The sequence below is a fragment of the Amblyomma americanum genome, chromosome 6 (assembly GCF_052857255.1).
Source record: "Amblyomma americanum isolate KBUSLIRL-KWMA chromosome 6, ASM5285725v1, whole genome shotgun sequence".
NCBI classification, from domain to species: domain Eukaryota; kingdom Metazoa; phylum Arthropoda; class Arachnida; order Ixodida; family Ixodidae; genus Amblyomma; species Amblyomma americanum.
The window spans coordinates 117,464,468-117,478,818 of record NC_135502.1 but is presented as its reverse complement, the minus strand read 5'-3'; the positions used below and the strand labels follow the sequence as shown (position 1 = coordinate 117,478,818).

The following is a 14,351-nucleotide window of genomic DNA, read 5'->3' as shown; positions in this document are numbered from 1 at the left end:
GTGAGTTATCAGTTCAGTTCTTGTATTAGTTTTTATTTATGTCACAAACAATCACGCATTTCATTATGAACTCTTGTAAACCACCGGCTTAACGCGTCGTCTCAAATGACTCACGTCCCAAAATTATAGGGCCAATCAAAACTCATTAAATGCCCGCGGAGCTTTCTCTCTCATCGCTTTGCGTTTCGGGGTAGTCCGCGTCCTACGGTTTATCTGGAAGAAGATCGTGCACTCCCATGTCGGGCTGTTTCTCTGAAATGAACTGAAGCTACCGTGCCGTCCACCTCGACTGCAGATGCCTGTGACAACGGTCAACGCAACGACGAAACCGCTCGGTTGTCTCCGCAGCTTCCGTGGAAAGCTTGTCTCGGATGACAACCGCTCTATCCGTCAAGCTGGGCTCATCCCACGCTTGTACACTCTGTGGATCTTCTACTTAAACCTATTTCGCCGTGGGCTACTTGGAATTTACGGTAGCAGTGCTGCAGCCTGTGTGGAAGGCGTAGCGGCGGAATGTATTCCGACCAACAAAGTAAGGAGCGGAAGGGCACGACGGGTGGGTGGAGAGAAAGGGAGAGAGATAGAAAGAGAGACGACTCCGCGCTTTCGATCTTAAAGCCTCCGAGCTCGGGTCATCAAGCATCGCGCAGCTGACACTGCCTGTCCGCCCAGCGCAGGTTGTGATAGATGGATTTCGGACGGGGCCCCGAAACGGGGCGCTCCGGCCGCATCTGCGGATTACAGCGGTTCCTGGGCGCACAAAAAGACAACGGAGCTCGTTTTATCTTTGCTTTCTTCGCCTCAGAAGAAGCTTCCTTTCGCTTGTTAGTTTTTTTTTCTTAGAGAAATAAACGAAATCAAACAATCGGTAAGCCTTCTACCTCCTCGTCTCGATGTACCAAAAGTTTGTTGACATTTAGCCACGCGTTGTCGAGAACCATGTTGGGGGAACTGTCCGATGACAAGCGACGGAAAGTTTCGTGAACATGGAAAACTTAAATTTCGTCGACACACTTAAGAAAGAACACGGTTCATGCGATTTTGGATGTGGGAAATGGGAGAAGCGTAGATTGCATGCACACACTCACACAAATAGGTACGGCAGTTGTCTATCTCGGAGGGATGAGCCTTATCTGTATCAGAGGTAGTTATCAGTAGTTTTCGCATAACAGCTGCACATAGAACTGTACCTCTACAGCGCAGGAATATCTCAGCACATGGAAAATAAGCATGGTGTAAAAGAAATTTAGCACCAGGCACAGAACCGAAATGTAGGCTATTTTTGAATTGGGAAGTTTTTGCTAACAATCACAAAACCTTACCGAAAAAAAAGCACAAAAACAACCAAATGGAGGCATTAAGACTCTCATACGAAGCATATATTTACGTGCAGGCACGCGGAACAAGATGTTATAATACTATGTGTTAACTGATGTCCTCCTACTATTGTGCCTACCTTTAGAAATGAATACTCTCAAATCGCACGCTGCAACGTAAATTATATCACATGAAGCTAACTCAAATTTTAGGGAACAAACTGAACCTGAAGCAGGAAGAGGAATTCGATCTACTTCTTCTGACCACAGCTGGTACAACGCATTCAGGGGATGTATTGAAACAAACGAGTACTTACTAATGTGCTTCTTAAAGCAAGCTGGAATCATGTTTACAAAGAAGCCCCGAACATTACTTGAAACTCCTAAATCTATACCTTTCGCGTCATTTCTCAATCAAAATGGTGTCGTATGTTACTCAAAGCTGCCGTAAGGAAAATCTAATAGTGCCGGAGGACGGATGTCCAAGGTCGATGAGAATGCCTTGAACATCGTACTGGGATTTTCGAAAGTTGGACGATGCCAGCAACCATGCCTCCTTTTCCAGACACACTAAGTGGAGAGTTCTAGCTTTGTTTCAGACATAACCAAAAACCCCTTTTGTTCGGAATGGCCGCAAACTGCTCGAAATTGGGATTAGGAACCCTCTCAACAGCGGGATTGTTTGCAGCGAGGACTCGACCAGCAACGAGGACTGGATCGCAGGGTCCACGCTGCGGTGTCGGCCGATGGGCTGTAGCTATAGGTGGGGCACCCAAGGCTCAGAGAATTGCCATTCAGTCAGTCAGTCCGTCAGTCAGTCAGTCAGTCAGTCAGTCAGTCAGTCAGTCAGTCAGTCAGTCAGTCAGTCAGTCGGTCAGTCGGTCAGTCGGTCGGTCGGTCGGTCGGTCGGTCGGTCGGTCGGTCGGTCGGTCGGTCAATCAATCAATCAATCAATCAATCAATCAATCAATCAATCAATCAATCAATCAATCAATCAATCAATCAATCAATCAATCAATCAATCAATCAATCCCCTTTTCTTCAATTCTGTATTTCTAATATGCATGGTGTAGCATCGCTAGCCCTTGTGCCTTGTGCCTTGTTGCTCGGTAATGAATGGGAAAATCAACACAGCCTATCTTTAAGGAAAAAATTACCAGATACCGTGGCGATGACGGCTCCTTGCAATAAAAAGCCATTAAAGGGAAATTTGGGAGGTCTTTCGAATATTTGGACTATTATAAAACATGCCATTTCCTTGGAGCCCCTACCGACCGCAGCACACCGTTCTTTAAGATGCCGAGAGGAGCCATTTTATAACAGCAAAACAACAAACCGAAGCCCTAACTCAGTCTTTGGCCTGGGAAAATCCTTTGCGTGACGCAGCAGGTACGTGACGAACATTAATAGAATAACACTCGTTGAATGCATTGAATGGCTGAAGAAGTGACTGAAAATGATGAGCACTGTTATAAAATTTCTATGACCTAATATAAGCCTCAAATATATGTTACAGAAGCGGGGAACGGATAATAAAGCGGTGGATGTTTGTACCATCAAGAATGCAGAGTTGCATGCAAAAATACTCCGAACTAAGACCGCCCAAACTTCGAACTTCAAAAGCAATTAGCCCCTGCAAGAAACGTCGCATCGCTGCCAAACTTTGTGGAACTATTACAGAAGAAAGAAACTTGCGGTTTAAGTTTAATTAAAAGATGGTAACCTCTAAAAGCCCCAATATCTGCCCTTTCAACGACACCACATCACAGTTATCGACCAGAGATATCATCTCTGTCCGTGCTAAAACCCATTTTTTTCGCACAAAGCTGTCGCTTGCGCCTACTAATGTCACGGGTCGTTGCTACGAAATCGCTGAAAAACACCCGTTGCCAATCATGGTCAGTTGCGAGATGACATGGACACCAGGCGTGCCGCCATCGCTCCATGTTGATAGGCCTGGTGCGAAGTTTAAAAATGCTCCCTGATACGGCTGACAAAGACCCAATTCAGAAACTTAAGTACAGTCCTCGCAAAGCATGCTGAAAGGATGTGTTTTTCCAGAAGCGGCACGGATTGGTGAGAATGGCTAATTTCGGGCCATCGTTGAAAGTGAGCGGTTTGAACGGGCGCGATAAGGAAAGTGGTAGTAATAACGCAGTTACGCCATTCGCAATAAAGCCATTGCGCTGCTCTCCTCTCCTTCCGGGCCCTCTCCGATGTTTCTACCCCTGGTCGACTAGCCACCGCAAGTAAAAATTCCCTCCCCTCCACCGATTTCAGCGTCAGGCGCTAAGTGCGTCAGATGCCTGCGTCATAGCCCTGACTTGCCACGTACTTTTTCCTTACTTCTTGCAACCCGGAGTATTTCCCGCGGCGTCTCCGCCTTCGGCGCGCTGTTTTTGGTTTTTGGAATGGGGAAGTTCGCGACAGCCCTCGGATTGAAATGGGCCCCACCATTCTCCCCGTTTGAGAATACCCCCCGGTGATCACATTGTGCGCAGGATTAGGGACTTTTAGAAAAGAATGTCACTATCGGTTAAGTGCATAGGAGATTACATGCGCCCCGCTATTCTCCTATGCACTTAACCGATAGGGTCACCCTTTTGTAGAAGTCCCTAATCCTACGCACAAGATGGTCACCAGGGGGATGCGCACCGCTATTCCCTTTGCACCCTTCCTGTGCACTGTGCACTGCGACTGTGCAAAGGGGTGCCTGTGCATTGACACCCTTCTGTTCTCCTACGCTCGTAACCGATACACTCAGAACAGAAAGGAGTAAAAAGAAGAGAAAGTTGTCCTCTAGAGTACCCCCTTTTATAACAGGGGGTGTGCTAGAGGACAACTTAGCCCATTTTTACTTTTTACTTAATCCTTTTTTATTGCTTTTTACTCCCGTGTTGCGTGTTTCCGGCTAGCCCGCACCGCTACAGTAAACTGTTACCGTTTGCTGAATTGTATGCATTCTTTATTTTCTTCAACATGTGAAATGCGCTAAAAAATCAATTGTGTATAGAAAATTTGTGAACTAGCGCAAACTTTAATGTTTTGCCTTTCACTTAAGCAATTTCAACAGGACTTGTCGGGCTAGTTGGTTGATCATAATGCAAAAAAGACGAACTGCGCAACAAGAACACGGACGAAAGGGAGGCAGACACACACTAACGCAGACTTACAACTTTACTAAAGGAAGGAATACAAGGCAAATATATATAGCGATCCCAACGCACTTCAAATCTGATCAATATGGCACGTGACAATCTGCCCAGGCGATAAACAGACCACACAAGAACCAACGCTTACAAGATAATCTTATACCGGGCCGGCCCTTTCTATGAAAACAAAAAGCAAAGGAACGCTTAGCGACAGTGCACTCTTGAGAATTACGCGTTCTCCAAAGTAAGAAAATTCAAAACAAAACCACACCACTGTAGCCATCTGATACCACTGAAGCTCGAACCGCTTACAAGCGCAGGTGCTGACACCAAAACCAAGAGATGAAGCACACCCCCTTTTGAAAGCAAACAAAACGGGAAACAAGAACAACCACATCGGTTATCGTCAAAATAAAAAAAACAGTGAAAAAAGGCACCAGGTCAAAAGGGTAAAAACACCAAGAATCAGCTCAAGAAGCTACGTCACAAAAACAGTGAAAATAGGCACCAAGTCATTTAAAAAACAAAAAGATGAAAGACGGGACAACAGTTTAAGACAACAACGGTTTTAAAAAAGGGGGAGGGGTGAATGAAATCCGAAGCGTAGGAAAACATCTCAAACCATGACAGAACCGAAACAAAACTGAGATCGCTAATCAAATGAACAACGAAAGCATCAAACGCAATCAGGAGGCACTGCTCAATCACCAGGGCACAAACAGGCCACTAGGCTACACATGCCCCCGCAAAAACGAAAATTCTTTGGATGATAAGGAAATGGAAGCCTTGCTAATACAGTTGTCCGTGGTGCCGATGTAAAAGGTTTCGACGACGAGACGCTCCCATTTGTCATTCAATCTGGCCAGAAATTCCGTCTTTTCGAACCATGGTACACAGTCCCGTTGCTTCATTTTTGTGCAGTCCGCACAATGCTTAGCCAAAAACCCTCCATCGTTGTTTGCCACGCTCAACCGGTGCTCCCTTGCTCTTTCATTAAAGCATCTGCCGGTTTGGCCTATGTAGACTTTTCCGCAACTAAGGGGAATGCGGTAAACAACGCCGGAAACGCAATCTTTGAACTTCCTTAGATGTTTGATTTTGCAAGGGGTCTTCTTAGTGTTCTTCATCATCACGCACACCTTGGACAGTCTGCATGGAGCCGAGAAGACAACGTTGACGCCTCCTTTTCTCGCCACTTTCTTGATGTTGTGCGAGAATTTGTGGATGTATGGAATGACATGGGCCTTCTTTTGCTCGGCGTCTACTTTGTCTTTGCGTTCTCTCTTAATTTTTTGAAGCACATTTTCACACACACTCGAAATGACGTGCGGAGGGTATCCAGCTGCTTGCAAACGCTGAAGCTGGTACTGGTACTGGCCCTAAAAAAGTCCTGTGACCACAAAGTCCAAGAGAGCTTCCAGTACCAGCTTCAGCGTTTGCAAGCAGCTGGATACCCTCCGCACGTCATTTCGAGTGTGTGTGAAAATGTGCTTCAAAAAATTAAGAGAGAACGCAAAGACAAAGTAGACGCCGAGCAAAAGAAGGCCCATGTCATTCCATACATCCACAAATTCTCGCACAACATCAAGAAAGTGGCGAGAAAAGGAGGCGTCAACGTTGTCTTCTCGGCTCCATGCAGACTGTCCAAGGTGTGCGTGATGATGAAGAACACTAAGAAGACCCCTTGCAAAATCAAACATCTAAGGAAGTTCAAAGATTGCGTTTCCGGCGTTGTTTACCGCATTCCCCTTAGTTGCGGAAAAGTCTACATAGGCCAAACCGGCAGATGCTTTAATGAAAGAGCAAGGGAGCACCGGTTGAGCGTGGCAAACAACGATGGAGGGTTTTTGGCTAAGCATTGTGCGGACTGCACAAAAATGAAGCAACGGGACTGTGTACCATGGTTCGAAAAGACGGAATTTCTGGCCAGATTGAATGACAAATGGGAGCGTCTCGTCGTCGAAACTTTTTACATCGGCACCACGGACAACTGTATTAGCAAGGCTTCCATTTCCTTATCATCCAAAGAATTTTCGTTTTTGCGGGGGCATGTGTAGCCTAGTGGCCTGTTTGTGCCCTGGTGATTGAGCAGTGCCTCCTGATTGCGTTTGATGCTTTCGTTGTTCATTTGATTAGCGATCTCAGTTTTGTTTCGGTTCTGTCATGGTTTTAGATGTTTTCCTACGTTTCGGATTTCATTCACCCCTCCCCCTTTTTTAAAACCGTTGTTGTCTTAAACTGTTGTCCCGTCTTTCATCTTTTTGTTTTTTAAATGACTTGGTGCCTATTTTCACTGTTTTTGTGACGTAGCTTCTTGAGCTGATTCTTGGTGTTTTTACCCTTTTGACCTGGTGCCTTTTTTCACTGTTTTTTTTTATTTTGACGATAACCGATGTGGTTGTTCTTGTTTCCCGTTTTGTTTGCTTTCAAAAGGGGGTGTGCTTCATCTCTTGGTTTTGGTGTCAGCACCTGCGCTTGTAAGCGGTTCGAGCTTCAGTGGTATCAGATGGCTACAGTGGTGTGGTTTTGTTTTGAATTTTCTTACTTTGGAGAACGCGTAATTCTCAAGAGTGCACTGTCGCTAAGCGTTCCTTTGCTTTTTGTTTTCATAGAAAGGGCCGGCCCGGTATAAGATTATCTTGTAAGCGTTGGTTCTTGTGTGGTCTGTTTATCGCCTGGGCAGATTGTCACGTGCCATATTGATCAGATTTGAAGTGCGTTGGGATCGCTATATATATTTGCCTTGTATTCCTTCCTTTAGTAAAGTTGTAAGTCTGCGTTAGTGTGTGTCTGCCTCCCTTTCGTCCGTGTTCTTGTTGCGCAGTTCGTCTTTTTTACTTAAGCAATGACGTTCGCGACTGCTCACGACAAAGTTGCTCCGAAATTCCACACATATTGAGCCAAATGTTAAGGGTTAGAACAAGGATCTGAGAAACACTGTTGTATAAAGTGCGCATCGTGAAACACAGCCTGTCATATAAAAAGCTTACTGTAGATTAGTAAGTCCCGCAAGGGGCGGAAATGCCATCCTAGTCACCAGTAGTCTATCATAGCTGTCTACCGTTATAAATATAGCATAAATACGTAGCCGCACACGTTGCGTGTATATACACTAGCTTACTACGTACATATCCGCGTGCATTGTACATGATCGCAAACACAATAAATATGCATGAGAAGACACGGTAGACGTATCGCGCGCATGCCTTCCAAATGTGATCACCCACATAACGGCATGTCGACTTACCCTCACCAGCCACGAATGCTGCGCTCATCATCTGCATGCATGTTCGAGACGTCGCAGAAGCTACATATGCATTCAGAACAAAAATGTGCCTGCATGAGAGTAAAAGGGGAGTAATCTGCCTTCCAGCGCAGTCGCTTTTTACAGAAGGGAATTCGCTAGAGGACAGTGATTTACTCCGTTTTTACCCTCTTACGATCAGAGTGCACGTTCCCAGGCCCTTCCGCTCTCTCGGAAACAGTGCAACGCCAGTGATGCTTGTCTAGGGTGGACAACACCAGACTCAGCGGTCGTACGGACCGCCCCCATTTTCTTGTTTCGACCATTTTTCTTAACTTGAAGAAAACAAAAGCAGGAGCAAGGAAGCAATTAAGAAAATAAAAAGAATTCGGAGGGAGGGAGAGTTAAATGCGGCAATCAAAGTAGCACGAAGACTGCAGGGAAAGCGGCCTCGGCGCCTGTGGTTCATCCCCGCAGAGCTTGGCAAAGGTTCTTCCTGCGGCTCCTTGGTTGAATGGGTGCCGAACTAGCAGGGGGGCCGCGGCGGAGGTTTGAATGGCGCCGAAATGAAGTCCCCATTCAGGCAATCATTAGAAGAAAGCCCACGGAGAAGATAGCGGGCCAGGGTAGGAGCCCTGCTGCTTGCTCTCAGAGCGCGCGTCTGCAGCCGCAGGGAGGTCTCGGACGACGGGTAGCTGATGTGACGCTGAAAAAGATCAGTGGCGTGCTACCTTCATAGGAGTACCGTTGACGACAATGCTTTCCGAACGCCTAGTTTCGTTTAATTTGTTTGTTTTCTTTCTCCTTGTATTTGGTTCGCAGACAGCCTGTCAGTACGTAGTGTCCGTAAAACGTGCCAGTGTTTGCATCAGTCTGGTAAGTGGATCTGTTCGCCGCTATACATGCGAAAATGACTAAAGATGCGCCGCAAGCTCTGCGGGCTGAAGCATGACGCTCTTGTTGTGCGAAAGAGCTACTTCACGAAGTCAAACCAGCTCACCAAGTTTATGTGAAGCTTGACCTTTAGTGCGACCATGGTTAAATCATACATAAATAAAACAAATACTGCCGCAACTGTATTTGAACCCGCGGCAGCGAGACCAGATCACTTTCGCTGGTCACTACACGGGAGCACTATGCTATTACCGCAGCCGATCAAGCCTGATGTTAAACTGCAACACACTCTGGTGCTGTGCATTGCGGACCGTCGTCTTCATCAGCTAATACCTCTGCGATGAAGATGATCATGCGCCGACGTCAAGGACGAAGAAGCTCTTGAGGCGGCTGGCTGACGTGCTCGAGAACTGCTTCTTGTGATCCTCCCTCTCACCCCGCTGCTTCATCGATTACTTATGCAAGAGTCTTCGTCGCCGGCGTTTCCCATGTCCCAATGAGCCATCCTTCACTAGTATCCAATTGACATCATCACCAGACGGGCCGACGACCCTGCAAAGCAAAACCATGAGCCTACCAGACTTTCGCACGTCTACTTAGTTTAACGACGTCAAAATCCTACTACATTTTATTGGTAAGAGTTGAATAATTTAAACTGCACAACGAAAAAATTTTGAAAATGTGCTGCTCGTTCGCTCGTTAGGTTGACGCGTACAGAACAAGACAGAAAAGTCGTATATTTGACATTGAATTATCCTTTATTCTGCCCGCGGAACAATATCTAATATTTACGGGACCATTGTTATCCAAAACTAAGGTATATCAGTTTTCTGCATCCTTCAGAAAATAGGAACTATCTGCAGGGATTTTCTTTTTGAGCAAGAACATTTTTTTGTGAACTAGAAGCAAAAGCAGAAAAAAAATGCCCATGCGGACTATCGATTCCTTGAAATCTTGGTTGAGGTAAAAAAAAAAACCTGAATTAAGAAATGCTCGAGGCGGAACGCGGGCCATATTTCCATTGTTTAGATCTGGTCATAGTAAAATCATGGGGAAAATGTTTGTGGTCTTTTTCTAGTAAGGAGACACCACTATTGTCCCAAACCGCATAAATTATAATTAGATGAGCCTGTCCTTAACCACTGTTTCCTTTCTTGCCTAGCTACTGCGCTATAGATCCCTAATTGAGCTGCAGACTGCGCTTTATCCTATCTCCCTGCGAGCTCTAATATACCATCACCTCATCTGTATCCCTTGCATGCAAATCATGATGAAATATCAACAAAATAAAAAAAGCTCTCTACCTATTGGCCCATTGTACTGAGTTCTCTAAAAATTGCTATTCAAGTACTTTCACTGCGCGAGCACAATCGAGAAACAATAGCCACTTCTGAAGGCCTTTTCACAGCGTCGACGACATCTCTATTAACCCGACCCTTGTGGATCTCTTACTGTTATCTCAGAAGACAAAAGAGATGGTTTCAACACTGAATTAGCCCGAAAGCATAACAAGAAGGCTGAGATTTTTGAAGTGCAACTTTATCCCGGCTATTTTGCGGCATGTTTTCTCACTGTGACCTGAATATTTTTGATCAGCGTGTGCGTTTTCATTGAACTGCGCTCATCTGTCCACCTAATGAAAATTTTCTCGAGTTTTCTGCGAAAGTTTCGACCTTTCGTAATTCTTCGAATCGCGTCATCGTAGCGACACCTAAATCCTGCGACCGAAATTTGTGGAAGCTCAATTTTCGTAATTAGAATAATGGTTTCGAGGTTCTTCGCTTTAAAGCACACGTGCCTCAACAGCTGCACCTGAGCAGTTTTTTCTTCCTAAAATCTATGGGCAAATATTCGCGACTGAAATGCTCTGTAGTGATTGTTGCCGCCGCATTCTGTACATCAATTTTTTTCTGCACCGGGAGCGATCAAGTTGAAGAGAGTATATCGGAAGTGTTTCAGCATCGTGTACAGGGTGTCATCTTAGGTCATGAGGTGCTTGTGGGTCGGGGAGGGGTTCTCTTGAGGTGCGGGGAGTACACTGAAGCAATCACACATGTCCCGCACATGTCCCGTAGACATCCCGTACATGTCCCTTACACGTCCCGTACACATACCACACACGTCCCGTGCACGTTCCAAAGAGGTTCCTTCCAGCACATCAGACGACACACTATCAGCGGCTTGTCAAAGCTACATCCTTGTTCTTAGAAGGACTTTGGTGTAGGCCAGTTGGTATGATATCATGAAGAGCAAAACCGCAAAACAAGACGGGACTAAGGCAGGCAGGACTAAATCGTCGCTTGCCTTAGTCCCGTCTTGTTTTGCGGTTTTGCTCTTCATGATCCTTGTTCTTTACGGCAGCGAAAACAGACTTTGCCTCTGCATCCAGCATTGCGCTCAGGGTGGTAATGAAGCACAGTAAATTAATTGTTTGGTGTGTTATTGCTATACTCTTTGAGTTACCGACATCTAATTCAGGTCCCCTTAAAGTTTTCTCCTTTCCGTGTTTTTTTTTTCTCACATTCCTGCATGACTCCATCTTCGTGTACTTACGCTGCGTCACTTTCTCGCTAAGGAGACCCTCTAATAGCTAGACCAGGGTCTGCGGCGTTTTTTTCTTTAGTTGTGGCCGCTTATGGACCGGTAACTAAAGGCGCTGAGAGGCTTTTCTTTTTACTTTTTTTTCTTCTCTAATGCGTCTGTCAGTGGCAGACCATATGGCGGATAACACAAGACTTTATACACCCATACCGCTTTATGATCATGAAGTGCCCCTGGTTCGACTCTAACGAACCACCGGTCTGCTTAACACCTGAGATTTACTTATAGAATATGCGCGAATGCGCCCATATATGCGCGCAAGTGAGTAAACTGTCCTCTAGCGCACTTCATTTTATAATAGGGAGTGCGCTAAAGGACAGCTTCCTCATTTTTTATTCGTTTCTGTTTAGAGTGTACCATACACTGGGTCATTGGGAAATGTGTTGAGACGCTAGAGAAAGCTGCCTCTCTGATCATATATAATCTTCGTGCCCGTAGTTAATTATTTTCATCAGAATACTCAGCATACTGCAATGCACCTCTTGGTTCTGCGAGGTCTTCGCACTGAGAGCTCTTTACCTCCACCACGCAGACTACTCAACAATACTTCTTTCCACCTGTTTTTCCTGTAACAGAGATCAACATGGTATCTCGGCGGTTTTCGTTATATCGAGCGGAGAAGTAGGTGGCTATTCGTATACACAATGGTGAATACTTACTTCTGTTGTAACCTGGTCTAAGAACGCAGGCGGTGAATGCGCGCATACGTAACACCGATAGAGCGTGGGTTACCGCACTACACATCGACGTCCGTCCGGCACACTGGAGAGTTTTAGTACTGGGGACCCGAAATAAGGGGTCCTCTACTTGCACCGAGTACAGTGGCAGTGCGGGGTGTAACGTCGAAAGGTTTAGCTTAGGGGGCTGGCGGTATCTGAAAAGTTTTATTCACTTAGAGCGCCATCTCGCCTGGAAAGTCAAAGTCTCAATTGTAATCTTGCATATTAAGATTTATTTTCGCGTTTGCTTACGTCAACATTAAAATGCAGCAATTAATAGCACATCTAAGCATTACGGGAAATTGAATAGCCTGCAACCTCTCTCTCTTTTGTACGTGAGCAACATCAACCTCTTTCAAAATCGTGCGCTATCTGACATCTACATAAGCCATGGAGCTGTCGATGTATAGAAGCAGTCTTAAATATTGTGGGGCTTTATGGCTCGAATTTTGAGATGCCGGCATCTTGAGACCAATAAAAACCTTCGTGCTCAATTCTTATGCCACAGACTTTATTAACTGTGAAGTGACCATGTAAAATTTGTTAGGCGAGTGGCCCACACTACTCCTGACGTCGCCATGTTGCCCGAGCCTATCCTGTGTTAGGAGTCCACGCTATTTCGCCGGTTTTGGGTTTGCGTTACCTGGTAACCCAAAGACCTAAATCTATTTTGCGTTCGGCCCATGCGCAGTGGCGAACCGTTATCCCCTTACCAACTAATGGGGTGGAGTCACCCTATGTTGAAAGCCCCCTATTATCTGCGTATCGCCGTGGGTGAGCCAACCATGCTGAGAGAATGGCCCTTTTCTGTCACGTTGTGCTGCATTTTTATTTAATTCAGGTATAAAAAAAGTCACTTCTACCTCTGTTTCACTACGTATGCAAACGCGAAGGAAAAAAAAAACAAGTGTGAACTTACGTTAGAAGGAGCCACAGGTTTTTGTGAGCGATTGAGACCCTGAGTGTGAAGCCCGCTGCAAGAAAAAGAATGCGTGAATAGGTTAGGCATTGTGCAGTTGATAAAGTTTTTGAGCACGTCGCAATTTTTAGGGGTACGACTACTGCTATAATTCGTGCCTTATATCGCTCTCCGCTTCCTAGCTAGATGACAAGTGTCGAATGATATTGTTGCTCTTCTTGAAAATTTTGAATGATTTATGTTATTTCTCAACCAGTTTTATTTGTTCACCTTCGAACAGGTCAATATTACGACGATCAAGAAAGCATGCCTTTTAAATCTTGTAGCATTTCTTTCGGGACAGTTTTTTTTCCTAAATTCAGGTGCAAAGTTTATGGAGAGCAGAAGTTTCTTAAGTGTCATTCTTGAGTACCCAACAGACAAGACAACAGCATGGCACACAGAGTTTGCTGCAAGACTTGGGACAATTTAAGCTTCAGTCAGGCAATCAGTGGTTGCTGTCAGCAACAAATGAATGGCGACAAGGATACATGCAAATTGAACGGAAAAATAGAATTTATCAGCTGTGGCACAAGAAATACAGGCGGTGTACATTAATATTTCCACGAAACGGTCTAGTGCCATCGAAGCGCAGATCAAAGGCACTAGCCATACCCAACATTTCTGGACAAAAGAATTTTGTAGCCAAAGCTAAACTGGGCTGCCAGTCGAGCATTTCGCGGTAATGGGAGAGGCCAGTTGTGCGCATGCGCCGTTGCCATGGCAACCGAAGAGAAGCAAAGTGCGGCTTGCACTTCGCCGTCGCCGCGGCCGCGCGCCCGCTCCATCGTCAAAGCCTAGTGTGACGTCACGCGGATGAGCAGTTGTGCGCATGCGTTGATGCCATGGTAACCAGAGAGACCCCACAGCTGCGCTGCGTTCTTCGTCGCCGCCTCGCCACATGCCGCTCTATTTTCAACGGGAAAGAGTTTATGAGCGCAGTTGTTGTAGCGATAGCTACATTACGACAGCATTTCGAGCCTACAGCGTGGCTGCGCCACCACGCTGTCACGTGGTTGGTCACGTGGTGCGCACCAGCTGACGGCGGCGCGGCGCCGTGGCTAATGACGTGGTTCGTCACGTGGTTGGTCACATGACCAAGTTTCGCTCAGCCAGCTGTAGCTATCGCGTCACTCCAAGTTCAATCAGAGCTAAACCACCGCCAATTTTTTTTCATATATTGTAAAATTTGATATGACAATCAATATACCCGCCGATCGCCCGTCGGCAGGCTGGAATTAATTAACGTTTTTTCTCTCGTCAAAATCGTTCCCCATTGGTTTTCTGTGGCAGTCCTAACTAATCGATGCGAGCGATGGAAAACACTATAGAAGAAACATTTTGCTACATACCAGAAGAATGGACTATTACCTTGAAGTTTTATAAACCAGAATCTTACAGATTCCAATATTTAAAATTTGTGTGCAAAAATTTTAGACATGTTTCAGCGTCTCTCCTGTAAAATCG

At 45.7% G+C, this 14,351-nt stretch overlaps 1 protein-coding gene across 3 annotated transcripts in view; it reads right to left on the bottom strand.

Moving 5' to 3' along the window:
- The window catches only part of GluClalpha (glycine receptor alpha 1), a 403,918-nt gene that overhangs the window by 279,153 nt on the left and 110,414 nt on the right, over positions 1 to 14,351 (bottom strand). For all 3 annotated transcript variants that reach the window (XM_077627890.1, XM_077627892.1, XM_077627894.1), the window contains exon 3: positions 12,846 to 12,900. The gene's annotated coding sequence lies outside the window, so the exon portion shown is untranslated. The remainder of the gene's footprint in view (positions 1 to 12,845; positions 12,901 to 14,351) is intronic.